General features: G+C 34.8%; 1 non-coding gene across 1 annotated transcript; it reads left to right on the forward strand.

The window, feature by feature from the left end:
- The first annotated feature begins 439 nt into the window (after positions 1 to 439).
- On the forward strand, positions 440 to 516 carry Trnat-ugu (transfer RNA threonine (anticodon UGU)). The gene has a single exon. It is a non-coding gene; the product is annotated as a tRNA-Thr (tRNA).
- Positions 517 to 9,097: the final 8,581 nt, after the last annotated feature.

Below are 9,097 nucleotides of genomic sequence, written 5' to 3' on the forward strand. Positions count from 1 at the left end.
TAATTTAAGTCGGTCTATAGAGTCGACATCTACATATTGTTTGTAATCAAAATAAACACTGACATCGTGATTTATTGGTTCAGTTGCAAAAGCGCATTGAGCGTATGAGCTTAATATATGAAATATATTAGAAGTTCACGGCCTGAATTTGGTCACGTTAGGGGAGAAGTTGTGTGGCGTCCCGGTTAGCTCAGTCGGGAGAGCACTCGCCCTGTTAGCGAGGTGTCCCGGGTTCGAGTCCCTGATTGGCCGCATAATTTTCTCTCCCTGTGACATTTTGGGCCCAAAGTGAGGCCCGTGACGTTACATGGGTATAATCCTACGGAGCCCATAGTTTATTATATATCAGCCTGAATCCCTGTTTTCGAGGACGAATACATATTCAAATGGGAGTGTATGTCACGGTCTGAACTTTGTCACGCTAGCGGAAAAGTTGTGTGGCGTCCCGGTTAGCTCAGTCGGGAGAGCACTCGCCCTGTTAGCGAGGTGTCCCGGGTTCGAGTCCCGGACTTGCCGCACAATGTTCTCACCCTGTGACATTTAGAATGTATATTACATAGCAATAATGTAATGGCTTATTTTGAATTAGTGTGAGGTTTGAAACGCGTATTGCCTGATTAAAAATGTTCAATTAGACACAGCTTGAAGTCGGATATTTCGATTCGTTATGATGGTCCTTTTGCAATGCACTCTCAATCATAATAGGACTCATTTAAATTAATAAAAAATAGATTGTCGTATGGTGTTTTACTGTCTGATCTAATTCAAATAAGCCACTGGTCAATACAAAACAAAAGATTAGATTTACCAGCATATAACGAAGCGATATTCACGCAACCATTTGTTGAACTTACGAATACAAATTAGAAACAAGAACAAAACTCAGAGTGTTTTATTTATTTAATGTATAACGACATATTATGTTGCCATTAACAACATGTCCGACAAGAAGTATTATGTATATAGAGGCAGATAAAGTCAAGTTTAACTCAATATACAAACGTTTCTTAAAAAATTTCAAATTTAAAAAATATTCTTTATTCTTAGACTTAAGTCGAACAATTGTATGTTAAATAAGGTCCAATGACAAAAAAGCATATCTGTAAAATAAATACATTTACAAGAAAATCTTCCTTGCCAACGCTTTTACTCGTATAATTCTTCAGTATACGCTGCTTTGTTATATTTCATTGTGTTGATCACAACCCACGTTCGTGATTTGGCCTAGCTTGTAATTTGTGTATAAACGATGGGCGAATTATTCTGTTATCGAACTTATACCGCTCAAGCGCCATCCATTTCGGCAGCGGTGTTTTAGAACTATTATTTTGAAATTATTAATAATGGTTTCATTTAATAAATGTTTAAAGAATTATGTAAGAAAATGTCATAAGAGTAAGGTATTAAACCCGTAGTTCTTTCATAAGTGTTTATGACACAGTGTCACTGTGTACCTACGTAAATAAATGTACGTCACGCTTTTAAAACAAACCCACAATCCATATACAATATTTGATAGAAGTTGATTTGCATTCACCATATTTCCTTGTTTGATGAGCTTGTATATGAGTATCGCTCTCGGAAAACCGTGCTTAATGTATGTGCTTTAAGTAACCTTTCAGATTTGCAGTCCGCACAGGCTTATCAGGGACAGTCCGCACAGGCTTATCAGGGACAGTCCGCACAGGCTTATCAGGGACAGTCCGCACAGGCTTATCAGGGACAGTCCGCGCAGGCTTATCAGGGACAGTCCGCACAGGCTTATCAGGGACAGTCCGCACAGGCTTATCAGGGACAGTCCGCACAGGCTTATCAGGGACAGTCCGCACAGGCTTATCAGGGACAGTCCGCACAGGCTTATCAGGGACAGTCCGCACAGGCTTATCAGGGACAGTCCGCACAGGCTTATCAGGGACAGTCCGCACAGGCTTATCAGGGACAGTCCGCACAGGCTTATCAGGGACAGTCCGCACAGGCTTATCAGGGACAGTCCGCACAGGCTTATCAGGGACAGTCCGCACAGGCTTATCAGGGACAGTCCGCACAGGCTTATCAGGGACAGTCCGCACAGGCTTATCAGGGACAGTCCGCACAGGCTTATCAGGGACAACACTTTCCGTTTAAACTAGATTATCGTTTAGAAAAGACTTCCTCAAATGAAAACGGAACGTGTCGTTCAAACGGAAGACACTTTATGCATTTGCATTTAGTCCGGCCGTCACAGAGCTTCAAATCTTCAATATTAGTTTAAAACAATCTGATTAAACACACCAAAGAATTTGAAACAAAGAATTAGTACATATTTCACTCCAAAAGAAACAAAAGCAGCTTTCAATGTGTTTTTAAAAGATCATGCGTTAATGACGTCCTATTAACAAAACACAAAACATATTATTGACGCAAAAGAAACTACAGAACGGCAACAATTATAGTTTATTATTTATTTACAAATGGGGTATAGAGGTATGATCAACAAAAGAACTCGTTGCTGCTCTTTCGTTTGGAATACATCTGGCTGTCAGTCTGCTCGAAGTAAAAACGTTTCGGTAAGGCTATTCGTTATTAATATATATATCACGAATTCAATTGCACGCAACATACATTTTTATGCATTTATTTTATGGAAAAAACCAATGTGAAAGTTTGAGCAGTTGAAAATAACAATACAACATGTCAGTGTATGCAACTGTATTTACCCATTTATGCCTTGTGGAATCTCCCATCCTTCTAAATTGCATCAATTTATTTCCAAAATTAGGCATGTCTAGTATCTTTATGTCTATATTTTGAATATTTCTTACAGAAACTCCTTTAAGCAAACAGCGTAGACCCTGATAAGACGCCGCATCATGCAGCGTCTCATCTGGGTCTACGCTGTTTGCCAAGGCCTTTTTTATAGACGCTAGGCATAAATGGGTTCATACGGTCCAGTTCATTTCATAGGCATTTATTATCAAAGACAAAAGGAGATATTTACAAGCTTTAAATCAGAATAAATCAAATCAGGAAATAATGGCGAATACGTATACGGCGGCAATTTTTTGACGTTAATACCAATTATAATGGCATGTCAATCTGCATTGCAATCCCTTAAAATAAATACATTCATAAGCGACCAATAACAATGTTACTATACGGTCAAGCAAATATGTAAGTAATTATACGATAGTGTGCCTTTCATCAAAACTGTTCAACATGACCAAATTCATTAATAGTGTATGTCGACTTTTTACCATCTCGTATAATGTTTAACTTCTACTGCCGAAGTACGCATATACAAATTAATATATTGCTAAATATGTACATTTGTTAGAACGTAATGTATCGCCAAACCCTAAAAAATAACCTCATTAGACGTAGGACCACTTGCTCAAAATTGATTCCATCAGATGGCTCAGCTCCTGCATATTTTGATGGATTGACGCTAAAAGCCCAAAAAGCAAACACAATTTGCCTGAATTGCAATTTGAGTGCTCACAAGATAACACTTTAGGAACTTGAAGAGCTATTAGATGCATAATAATCAAGTGATGTATTGGACTCATTGTCTTCGTATCAATATTAATTGGTTTCGCTTCAAAATTGTTGTGTGTAGTGTATTTTCTTCTCGTGTTTTTTTTTCGTTAATTTCTTTATCTCTTTATCTATATCATGTTTTGGAAACATAGTATTTGATTCATGAGCAGTCGTGATCAATATGTTAGTTCTTTATATGATTTTAACATTCCTTGCCGAAATAACTGTGTGATTTTTTTAAAGAAATTGTTTTTATTTACCGATAAGAAAGTTATTTGTGTTTGTTTTTATGTTCATGTCAAAGTTTTGATATCTTTGTAAACATTTTTCATACGTGTAAATTAATGTATATTATGTCAAGGAGCACATATTTATTTATTTTAAACTTATGCATTCAGCACAGGCTAATCAGGGGCGACACTTAACGCTTGTGTGGTATTTTTCGTCAAAAGGAAGCCTCTTCCTTGAGAAAATCCAGTAAAGGCGAAAAGAGTCGTCCCAGATTTGCCTGTGCGGACCACAGGCTAAACTGGGACAACACCCAACGCACTTAAATGAAGCCAGCCCTGTTTTATCAGAATAATATGATTATTTCAAAATAAAATACATCGTACCCACGCGATAGACTGATCGTTATTGGCATTCATTAAACTGCCTTGGAGCTTCGTTTTAAGAGTATGAAAGTTATTGATTTACTCTCATATCTTCGTTTCTCAAGTCATTAAATAGAGACGCCGTCTGATATAAAAGTAAATAAACCACAACCGACATTACAACAGCTTCCGCCCGCGTCAAGAAACAACAACAAACTGAGAGTCATAAGACATGATGGCCTAGACTGCATTATTAGGGGAATTTCAAGCGAACAATATGCAAATACATAGATTAGCATGCATAGTATAATGTCATGGAAACACACATATTGCCCCATACAAATACACAATATCTGAAACAATTGCTTTCAGGAAACGCTCGACTTAAGCAAAAGTAGTGTGACATGTGCAGTGCTATTAAAAGCGATGATTTAAAATACTAATTAAAACTAGCGTATACTAGTTTGAAACGTAATCTTCAATCCAGGATAAAATTAAATCGTGATCCCTAGCTGGGGACTTTTGATGAACGTTAATACCTGGTATGCCTGGGTCAAAGTGTTCGGCAAAGGAGGTCAACACAATTGGAGATTCACAAAAATGTGTTAAATCTTCTGTCGACCTTATTTCATTACGAGGTATAAGCAACTTGGTTGTACTTACATAAGACCTCAAATGTGGATCAACTGAAATTGATTCCTCAGGGACGTTGCTTAACTTCGTATTTCATACCGAATCAAATATGCCTGGATTGTTCATTAAAAGACGTCAGTAAAAAATAATGGACATATATTTTTGAGTTTCGAAAGTTTTTATGTAATCAGCAAGTCTATCAAAAAAATATAACATTAATATAGTTTAACAACAAACATAAAGAAAGCAAAGCTTACACAATCAATTTTGTTGACTAGATCATTTTGAAACAAGTGGGGGATAAACTATGGCAAATATATTATGCAATTATTACATCGCGGCTAATCATGTTCACACTTCGGAAAAGGTTGCTGAAGAATTTAGACAACATTCTACTTCTCTTAAATCGGGACCGAAATATCATGTCACGGAGCAATTATGACCTTCCTGATTGTTATTTACATTACAATCCTTTTAATGTCGTGCTATTGTGTTTATATTACATACTGTTTCGTATTCAACATCAACACTGACATCGGCGCCACTTGACCATGAGATATTCCGACAAATTACGATGTATTATTTTAGCTGCAATATCGAATTGAGCATTTGAGTTTTATAGATTATGTTTAGTAATTGGAGATTGTGTATCACTATGCAATCAAGTATGCGCAAAACTTGTATTGGTTTTGGTTTTGCCACATCTTTAGCTATTTCCAGATGTTCCATCAGACAAAGCTGGAAGTCGTGGATTTCGATTCTCTATGATTAATCTTTTGGAATGCAATTACAAATATTACGAGTTATCATTTAAATAAACTAATAAATACAATGAAATTGCCATTGTTTGTTGTTCTGTGTGATCGAATTCTTATTAACATCGAGTTATCGATGTCTTACAAAATCGTAGGAATAAAAATGTTTTTGATTAAAATATTATTGATCTTTGAATTAACACTGATTGGTACAAAAACAAAACTAAATGACTAGATTTTCCAGAACATGACAAAGCGAAATTTCAAAAACAAGCAAGTATATGTTAAACGACTTCTACAAAACATTCGTGCCAATGCGTTTTTGTAACACTCTTTAACACGGTAAAATCATAATAATACGAGGAGCATTCTTTTGCATTTTTTTCGTTGGTAGACGAAACAAATTCAACACACACACACACACAAACACATAAAAATGACCGATACAAAATCTTCATTTTTTCCCAACAAACAGAATTCCGCGAATAAACGTTTCCAAGAAAAAAGACTTTTTTAAACATGAAATTTCATGCAAATTAATATTTGTAATTAATTTGAATGTACGCTCCCTTTTAATGACCCTTAATGTAAGCCTTGCTCTGGGAAAACCGTGCTTAATGCATGAGCGTAAAGTAGCGCCCCCTATTAGCCTGTTTAGTCCGCACAGGCTGAACAGGGACAACACTTTCTTTCTAAAAATTGATTTTCGTTTAGTACAGAGATCCTTTAAATAAAAAAAATCCAATAAAACGGAAAGTGTCGCCAAAGATTGGTTTGTACTGCAGAGGTTAAACTTGGAAGATAATTTAAAAAGATTCCTTAAGCCTGATTTTCACAGAGCAAATACCATTGATTTTCTCGGATTAGTCATCATCTTAAGCTAACAAATGTATTGGTAACACACTTCGTACTATAAAAATTTGGGTAAAAACACATTTTGAAATAATGCCATTTGTTACTAAAGTTATACAGTTGTTAACAATTATTCTGTACAATTATGTTTTTATTATAAGTTTTGTTCCACGCAATCAATATACAAGTACATGTATATGACCATTAAGATCAATGCTCTTTTATAAAAAGGTATACAAATGATTATCTGATAATTGCAATCTTTAAAACTACGTCCATAAACCAAATGTCAAACAATTAAAGTAATAATTAAACTTAAATCCTTGCCATTTTATCATACTTCTACGTCGACTTTTACTAAAAACAAAGGCGTTTGATACGTTAGTGGGTGTTTTTTATTGTTATTTATCAGAAATGAGCCGTCTTGACCGAAATTCTATACGTGTTCATCAAAACAATTGTAACACGACATTGATTTTTAATGTGTAATAAATCCATTGGGAATATATAATAGATTAAATGAAATCGTGTTGTTATTGATTAAGAATTGATTTCTGACTTAAATGCTTTGTTCTTTTTATAATAACTATGTAAAATGCTTGTTATATCACAAATGAAAAAAGTAATTTTAATAAAATAAGCCCACCAGAACATCCAATAATATCATAAGCTGAACAACCTAACATGACTTTTATTTGTTCGATCTGATTTATAAATAATATTTCCGTATTATTAATGCTGGCAAATTGTTAATATATTTTCCAGTTTCTATCTGAGAATCCGTGCAACTGATATTGTTTGTATTGTAGAGAAACACTCATTTCAACGATGATCATTCAAAGAAAATCAAACCCACGCTTTAGACTGATTGATCTCATCATTTCTAAGTTATTACATATACAATGTAAATACGCCTTATCATAAAGAAAGCAAACTACAACAGACATAACAAGAGCTTCCGCCCGCGTAAAGGAACAAAACAAACTGGAAAAAAAACGAAATGATGGGTTCGAATGCGTACTTCTAGGCGAGTTACAACCGGCAAAGAATGCAAAGACATGCATTAGCATGTATAATACCATGGAAACACGCGAAAATTTAAATAGAAATATGCACACTCTGCAAAGATTGTATTCAGGAAACGGTCGATCGTATATATATTGCCTGACTAAAAAGATGTTCAATCAAAGATTTAAGGCGGATACATCGATTCGTTTTGAGTTTTATTTTACAATTAAATGTCAATTATTTGGAGTAGTCATTTAAATTGAAAAATTAATCAAATAAAATTGTCATAAATATTTTTACTAGCTGGTCAATAATAAACATCGAGTCATCGATATTTTAAAAGAATTGTTGTTACAAACGTATTATTGTATTAATGTGTAATGGACATCATTAAATTAAGACTGGTGGTTCCAAACAAAACGTTATGACTATATTTACCAGAACATGACAACCCAAGATTTCATGGAAAAAAAACATGAATTTCTGCAAATTTCGTGGATTGTCCGATCTAAGGATTAGACACAAACGACTTGGAAAATACGGACTCATACTTTTCATCTTTTTTTCTCTTAAAACTCAGATATCCACGAATGCACGTGTCCACAAAATGAAAAAAAAATCATACCGACGAATATAAACGACTATAAAGTCTGTGTTAGAAGAATATATACCGCGTCAATTCTCGTATACTCGTTTACTTCTTCATTTTTTATCCTACAGCTAATTGATTTTAATAGAACATAATAGGACCCATACAGAAAAGATAAGGTTTATCCCACACCTATGTTTATACCACACCTAGTCAGCTTGTTAGCGATTTTTTTATTATTAATTTAAAATCGGGAACGTAGAGGTACGATGAACAGAAAAAAATAGGTTACTTTTTTTATTGAAGGATAAATAGAATACTATGTAAATGTGATTGTGTACTTAAATGTATCCCTTTCGTCTCATAAAGGCTTACAAGGCTCGACAAGCCTCCCCAACCTTTCTTCACTCCTTGGATAACTTTAAGTACACAATCACAAAAAATAGTATTCTCTATATGCAGCTGCGATAGCCGCTGTTGTGTGATTCTCAATCCCGTGCGTGATTTGGATAAGTCTGTTATTTTAGTATGAACGATGGACGAATTATTCTGTCATCTAAACCGCTCGACCGCCATCCATTTCGGCTGCTGCGTTTTTAGAACTATTATTATGTCACTCTCATAATAATTATTAATTTGAATAAAATACAGACACTCACTTTTGTTTTCCTGCAAAATGGTTTTAATATTTGTTTCAAGCATTGGGTTGAAAGGATGTCATACAAGAATGGTTTTAAATTATATCGCTCTTTTTTAAAGATACGTCTTTATAACAAAGAGTGTACCTACGTCATTAAACGTAAGTTACGCTTGCAAAACAAACGCACAATCCATTTATCTTATTGATTGGTTTTTTTTTTATATTTACAATTCCATGTTTCTTATTTACTTTTAAATAAACCGTGCTCATAGAAAACCTGGCTGTATGTATGTGTGTAAAGTATCGTCGAAAAATCGAAAAAAAGCTGGTGAAGTCCGCACAGGCTAATCAGGGGCAATAACTGGAATTTTGTTTAGCTGAAATTACTTTTAAACGAAAGCTTTAATGAAAACGGGAAGAGTCACATACGACGATTATCGATCATTATGTATGCCAAGCAGTGACGGTATTCAATTTGTAGCCTTGTCATTTATTCGAGATTCATTTCGCG

Source organism: Dreissena polymorpha, chromosome 10, assembly GCF_020536995.1.
Source record: "Dreissena polymorpha isolate Duluth1 chromosome 10, UMN_Dpol_1.0, whole genome shotgun sequence".
NCBI classification, from domain to species: Eukaryota; Metazoa; Mollusca; class Bivalvia; order Myida; family Dreissenidae; genus Dreissena; species Dreissena polymorpha.